This window comes from Dermacentor silvarum, chromosome 1 (assembly GCF_013339745.2).
Source record: "Dermacentor silvarum isolate Dsil-2018 chromosome 1, BIME_Dsil_1.4, whole genome shotgun sequence".
Lineage (NCBI taxonomy): Eukaryota > Metazoa > Arthropoda > Arachnida > Ixodida > Ixodidae > Dermacentor > Dermacentor silvarum.
Window position 1 is genome coordinate 5,752,853 of NC_051154.1, and position 6,942 is coordinate 5,759,794.

General features: G+C 47.5%; 1 protein-coding gene across 3 annotated transcripts in view; it reads right to left on the reverse strand.

Moving 5' to 3' along the window:
* The window catches only part of LOC119456255 (mitogen-activated protein kinase kinase kinase 12-like), a 237,110-nt gene extending 233,085 nt beyond the window's left edge, over window positions 1-4,025 (reverse strand). For all 3 annotated transcript variants that reach the window (XM_037717919.2, XM_037717911.2, XM_049660863.1), the window contains exon 1: window positions 3,900-4,025. The gene's annotated coding sequence lies outside the window, so the exon portion shown is untranslated. The remainder of the gene's footprint in view (window positions 1-3,899) is intronic.
* Window positions 4,026-6,942: the final 2,917 nt, after the last annotated feature.

Consider the following 6,942-nt stretch of genomic DNA (forward strand, 5'->3'; position numbering starts at 1 on the left):
TAACAGCGTTTATTACGCACCAAGGACTGCATCGATTCCAGCGTGTATGTTTCGGACTTGCTTCAGCACCGTCAGCTTTCCAAAAAATGATGACTTCAATTTTGCTATCTTGTAGAAACACCTTCTGCTACATTGATGACATTATCATTTTTGGCAGTTCGCTTGAAGAACATAACACAAACCTCAGGCAAGTTTTGCAGCGCATCGGCGATAACGGGCTGAAGCTAAATCACAGTGCATTTTTGGTGTGAGCGAACTTCCCTTTCTTGGTCATATCGTGAGTGACAAGGGCGTGCGGCCACTGCAGAGCAACGTTGATGCCATCCCGAATGCGGCTGCGCTGACGGACAAGGCAACACTGCATTCCTTTCTTGGAATGACTGGCTGTTATGCTAAGTTCATCCCACGATACGCCGAGATGGTCGACCCTCTCCGCGAGTTGCTGCGGAAGGACTCTGAGTTCAAGTGGATTCAAAGTGTCAAACTTGTTTTGACGAAGTGCGTCGTTTCTTGTCAGGCAGATGCTTGCAGCTGTTTGACCCTGCCTGGTAGTGCTGCCTTTACAGCCGGTAGAGTTCCCTTCAGGTCCTTGGAAGAAATAGTTGGCCCATTCGCTTATGCGCCCGCAGATAGCTGGTTTGCCATCACACTAATTGACTTTAGCAAATGGCCAGAAGTGTGCTTCACAGCGAAAGTCACGTCTTCTAACGCTATCATTTTTCCTCAGTGTATTCAGCAGAGAAAGCTACACCGAAGAACTTGTGAGCGACCATGGGCCTCAATTTACATCAATCGAGCTTGAACAATTCCTGCAAGATAGAGGGATAAAGCATACTCTTTCCACAGTCTACCATCCACAAGCGAATGAACAGATCGAGCGATTTAACTGTGTGCTTAAGGATTACATCCAGGTGTGCTTGCAGGAAAGGCGGCCCTTAAAGGATGCCATCACAGAGTACCTTGGAGTATACCGGTGCACCCCACACGCGATGACAGGCGAAAAACCTGCTCTGCTTCAGCATGGTGGTCACCCAAGAACTAAACTGGATTTAGTTGGAGCTCCAGGTGTTAAGTTCTCCCATAGGCCAGACATACAGTTGCAAGCGCTGCGTCACAGAGTGGCCGAACATCAGCAGGCAAGCAAGCAGTACACGGATAGGCGATGAGTTGCCAAGCATGCGGTGCTTCATCCGCACCAGCGAATACGGGTCAAGTTGCCAGGGTACATTCCCAAAGGTGCTGTAAGATATTCCCAGCCTTTGACTGTTGTTAAGCAACAGTACCAAGACACCTACGATCTGGAAGAACGCCACACGTGGAACGGGGAACGGTTAGTACCGTACCCTGGGGAGCACGATATTAACTTTCTTCCCGCTGCCATCTCAAACTTTGAGTTCGACGACACACATAACTGCCTTGAGCTACCTCAGACCACAACAGGGCTGTCAAGAGCAAAAAGCGCAGGTCAAGCATCACCAGCAAGAAACGACCCACCAGCAACCCTGAGACAATCAGCACGAGAGAGAAGGCAACCTTCACGGCTCGCAGACTATGAAATGTGATTTGTCATTGTCAGGGTAGTTAAATGAGCCGTCATTGTGGCTCATTTTTTTAGAAGGGAGGATGTTATAGTGTTATTACATTGTACTGGAGAGCGCCACGGGTGGCAACCAATCGATTAAAGGGATCGTCATTATGCTACTATCGTCGTGCTTGCTTGCACTGGCTGTCGCTCCGCATGGCCAGTCAGAGATACAACAAATTCCATGTCTCATTTTCAATTTGGATGTCTGGTCGTCAAAGGACGTCAACACAAGCTTAAAAAGGTTGCTCATCGTCATGGCGTGCCTCTTTCTGCCCCCAATAAGCTAATTTTTAAACTGTGCCCTCGAATATGCTGTGAAAGCAGACAAGGTTGCCGCACAAGGAATGAGAAGCCCTTCGTCAAGTGCTCCAAAGCTGTGGTTTATGCCATCTCTTGCAGTACAGTGCCCATCTACCGAACCAAATGTTGTGTGAATGACCACTTACAGGAGCATGCACAAAAAGTAAGCAATAAAGAGGACGAGGGCATGTGGTTGAGAGACTCGAGGTCAACCATTTTGGGCAGAAGTGGTCACACCTCTTGAAAACTTGCACCGGAAGCATATTTTGTCAACAAGGGAGCAGTCCCTTGCACCTCAGAATATGAATGCTCGTCACATGCGCAATCCTTCGTTATTCTTTCTGTGCACATGCATGGGAAGATATCATGCGAAAGCCTTCCTGCCAATTCCCCTCATGGGCTTACTTGTAGCCCCACAGAACCAGTGTAGACTTTGGGAACACATTTCTTGCAAGCAAACGCCACTCATGGTACTGAGCACAGTGCAGTGGAAGCCATTACAGAACCTCACCTTCCCTGCAGCATTTGTCATACACTTCATCAATTACAGCCATTCGTTTCAACAATGGTATGACACTTCAATTAAGGCACAAAATGTTGATTCAACACCCACACAGTGCAGCCAGAGTGAGGCTCACTGCTCTGTTCATACCGTAACATGCCGCTGCCTTCTAAAATTGTCAAGAAAGACCACTATTGAATGTTTTCTTCGAAGCAGCAGCCTGCATGCATATTCATGACAGCATCATGACAGTTTGCTACATACAAGTTGCCTTCTCGGAAATGTCAACATGGCCAGTACCCCCCCGCCTGACAATGAGAACATTTCCCGTGAGAAGCCTCTTACAGTAAGTAGCACTGGGTGTCTGGTGGTTAAACATGCTAAAATATTTTCATCTGTTTGTCTACGAGCCGTGATAGACTAACCAATTAATCAGATGCTTCACATTTGCAACAAAGGATATTCATTTTGCATTATTTGTTCTGTGCTACAGACACCGAGAAGAAAGAGGCATTTACAAAAGCACAATCTATTTGTATTTTGATGCAGACACTCAAGACTTGCTGGTTTAATACGTTCACCGATCCAAAAGAAAACAAAGATAATTGCATTCAATATCCTGCTGTCAATGAGGCTGGGCTGCTTCAACAAGATTACAAGCAGACAACTAAATGATTCAAAACATTAACCATGATTAAAGCTTCGAATGATTTAGACTGTAGCAGACAAGAGAGAGTTCATTGAAGACATAAGGGCTAGAGTGCCAAAGTTAATTTCATGGCAAGGTTGACATGCACATTCATATAACACTATGGAGCTCATAAAAAGGTATCCTGATTTTGTGAACAATGCTGCGATTACATATCTCAAGAACTACATTTGCTGTTTTTGCATGCCGCAATGGTCGATGAAGCGCACTGTACAGTGGCATAAGTGCACCAGCAGCGCTGAAGCAAATTGCTGTCTTGATGTCATTTGCAAACATCACAAGAGCTTTTTGCAACACAACGCTTACAAAATGAACACTGAAGGTGAAGCTAATGCAACTTGCGCTCAGCGGTCTTGGAGCACAAATTAAATTCTACAAATTCATAATGTCGCATTATTCGTTATCATTCGCGGTGAACCTGACCCGATTGCGTTTTTGGCGCTTTGACAATGCACGGAAAAAACAACACGACCCATTGCAGCGACAAATGTTTTTACATGCTGCATACGGGGCGAGCATGATGAGATAATGACCGAGGTGATCAACCTTTTAATTAAACTGCCGATTGGCTTATGAACCACGAGGGTGTGCGCTGCCAAGCGAAATCGCCAATGCTGAAACGACGGTCGATATAGAGTCCTTATAGGTTAGGACGAACCAGCATCTTTAATGCCCGCTAGGTAACCGTCGATCAGAGGTCAAAACAAACGCCACCCCTTAGCACTCATCAGACTGTTGGGCTCGGTGGCCACCCTTCCGATTGAAAGGAAGCGAAAACGATACCATTGTAAACAGAAGCTTACCACAAGCAGCGTCCGCCACGAACTAGACGGTAGGGTTTTTTCCGTTAGAGGGAGCTGCGGGACAGAGGAGGTGAAGCGTGGAGCAAAACAAATACAAAGAGATGTGACAATTTGACGTCGAAATATCGCGGGAGCTAGGTCGACGCGTATTCGTCGGCATCGTTCTGCGTTTTGAGGTTAATCGAGCGCGTATATCTGTGTGTGCGCTATCTAACGCTACGGTAGGCCCTTTTCGTGTGTACGTGTGCCTAAACAGTGGATGCAAATGTCCGTAGTGCAGAGACGTTTCCTTTAGTGCAGTGGTGCTGCTCAACGTTACTAGATTTTTCTTCTAGTAACGTTGGTGATGCTGGTGCAAAGCCTGTTCATGTTACCGAGTCCAGGGCAACGCCTCCAGGGGGACCAACGTTCAATTTGGGCGAAATGTCTTTTTTGGCTTTCTTTTTTCGCTTTCAAGCGCGCTGATTGGCTGGTTGAGCAAAACCGAAAGCATAGCCTCCTATACATAAGTTGCACGTGACGTCAGTTCCTGCCTTCCGGTTTTGCGTCCGCCATTACCGAGCACATACGTCGTGGTGCCGGAGCAGCGGAGCTGTGTTTACGTCCGTGCGGCGGATCGTTTTGCTTTGTGCGTATGCTTTAATCAATTGCCTTGCGCGCATGGTGAAGGAGAATTGTGCAGGACTTTGTCCTGCATACTTTGATGAACTTGTGGGACCAACGCGGGCCAGGTACAAAGAAAAAATCGCCCTATGTGATGGCGTGGATCCATATCGGCTACCAGTTGGAGCGCAAGCCGCTGTTAACGCAAGCCTGCTACCACCGGTTACCCATGTTGACATTATAAATTATCTCGTGTCATCAACAAAATACATTATAAATTATCTAGTGTTATGTTTCATTAGATCAGATGAAGGCTACAAGTCGCTCGACTCGCACAACTACGTATTTACGAGCGGATGGGTCCGGAACCTCATTGCGAAGAAGTTGCCGTCTAAGCGAGTTGTCTTGCTTAGCCAGGTGAGCTGAATGCACTCGTCATTTCATAGCTGTGATAAAAAAAACAGCAATAACCACATAAAGGATCGACATACATCAGCCTAAGTGAAATTGAAGCTTCAACTCGCGTCGGCCTCGCGGCGATGTCGCCGAGCGGGGATAACGTACACCGAATTTCACAATCTGGATCAGAAATGAGCCAACGCAGAGTGAAAGCAAAAGAAAAAAAAAACACTCCTGTTTCCCTGCTATCCGTTACAGGAAAGCAGCTTTAGTGTGTCTACTGCCGAACTGTATTTTTTACTGCCCCTGAGTCCCTGTTCTTTTCCTTAAATTACTTGGGATTACCTGCAACGGGAGCACGACAGCTGCTTTCAAGACTTGTGCATGATCATTACCAGCTTCGTGTCAGCCAACAACACTGCAAACAGCAATTGTGGTGCTCAGTCACCACATTTTTTTTTTCTTTGCTTTGCAGCCGAACACAAGAATGAACAACTGTTGTGAGGAATAGCAAAAAAAGAAAAAAGAAAAAAAAAACGATTTCATGTGATTGCTGACAGAAAATGAAGGAGGCTGTGACGGATATTTTGTTTTGACTGTTTCTCTGCAGGTAACCATTCTTGAGGTCCTTCCTGTTGATGCGCGCAAGCCAAGTACCTCTCCGATTCTCGGCCAGCGCCTTTGTGCGGTCGCACTGATTTGTTATTACCTCAGGCAAACAGTACATCCCCGAGTCTGGTCCCTTTTCATGCGATTTGCACTTACTTCTCGTACTGCAGCCAAATATTTCACAAATCGCCATTGCGACGTACGGCGTCGACGGGAAATGAGAAATCCGCACAGCTTGGCGCTGTGTCGTCTGCCGCAGTGTGCTCGGTAATGGCGGCGCCTTGCGAGATCGTATCCCAGAGTTCCGCGGTGTGACGTAGTTGCAAGTTATGTATATATATGCCGAAAGTAGAGTGTACTAGACAACCATATTCTAGTACACTCTAGCCGAAAGGCACCGAAAAAGAAGTCGCGCCACCTAGTGGTTCCGGTGTACGTCACTTTGGCTAGAGTGTGCCATCTAGGTTCGGCATGGATACAGTGTACTAAAATAGGGGCAGTGTGCTCACTGCCATATCCCTGCGCCGCGTCGCCGCGGCGCACTCAGTGGGCCTCTTCGATTATGCAATCCCGGACTGTCCGCAAACCATCCGCGGCTTCCGGTCTGACTAGCCCTGACAGAAGAGCGCGTCACAGTCACGTGATCCAGCCGCGGGCAGTCCGGAACTTCCGGTCCGTGAAAAACGAACGCGCTTCTGACAACATTCGGACTAGTGGGCGGAGCTTCGGAAGCTGTCCGAGCAAAATCGAATGCGGCACAGCAGTCCCAAGCAGTCCGGGACTGTCAGGGACTGATAATCGAAGAGGCCCACTGTCGCCTGCTCCGGCGCCCGCCAGAGGCGCTGCCGCCAGTTTCTCCCAGAAAAAGGTTAAGGAAACAGAGAGGGGTCTGTGGAAAGCAGGGATGCAGACGAAATCAGCACTGGGCACATACCGAACTTTCAAGCAAGAAATTGCCAAAGAAAATATCTACGATAATTCTAGGGGAAGCTCTTTGTTGTTTGAAGCCAGGACGGGAGTATTGCGGACTAAGATGTACCGAGTCAAGTACCAAGGTATAGACACGTTGTGCTGTGCGTGTGGAGAAGAAGAGGAAACGGCTGAACACCATACTTTTCTGTAAGGGGCTTAACCCTACAGTGCAAGGCAACGGGGCTGATTTTTTCAAAGCATTGGGGTTTAGGGACAGTGAAGGCAAAATAGACTTTAAGCGGGTAGAAATAACCAAGCAGAGGTTATCTGATTGGTGGATAAAATTAAGGCAGGGGTGAAATTTCACCCACCACAAAGTACAAATTATGTTAATGGTCATGGCTAGGTGGCGTACGCCACCGCCCGATTTAAAGGGTTCAGCCTCATCCATCCATCCATCCTGAAACTGGCGGCAGCGGTAGGAGGCAAGATGAACAACCAGGTGGGATATTTTACTCGG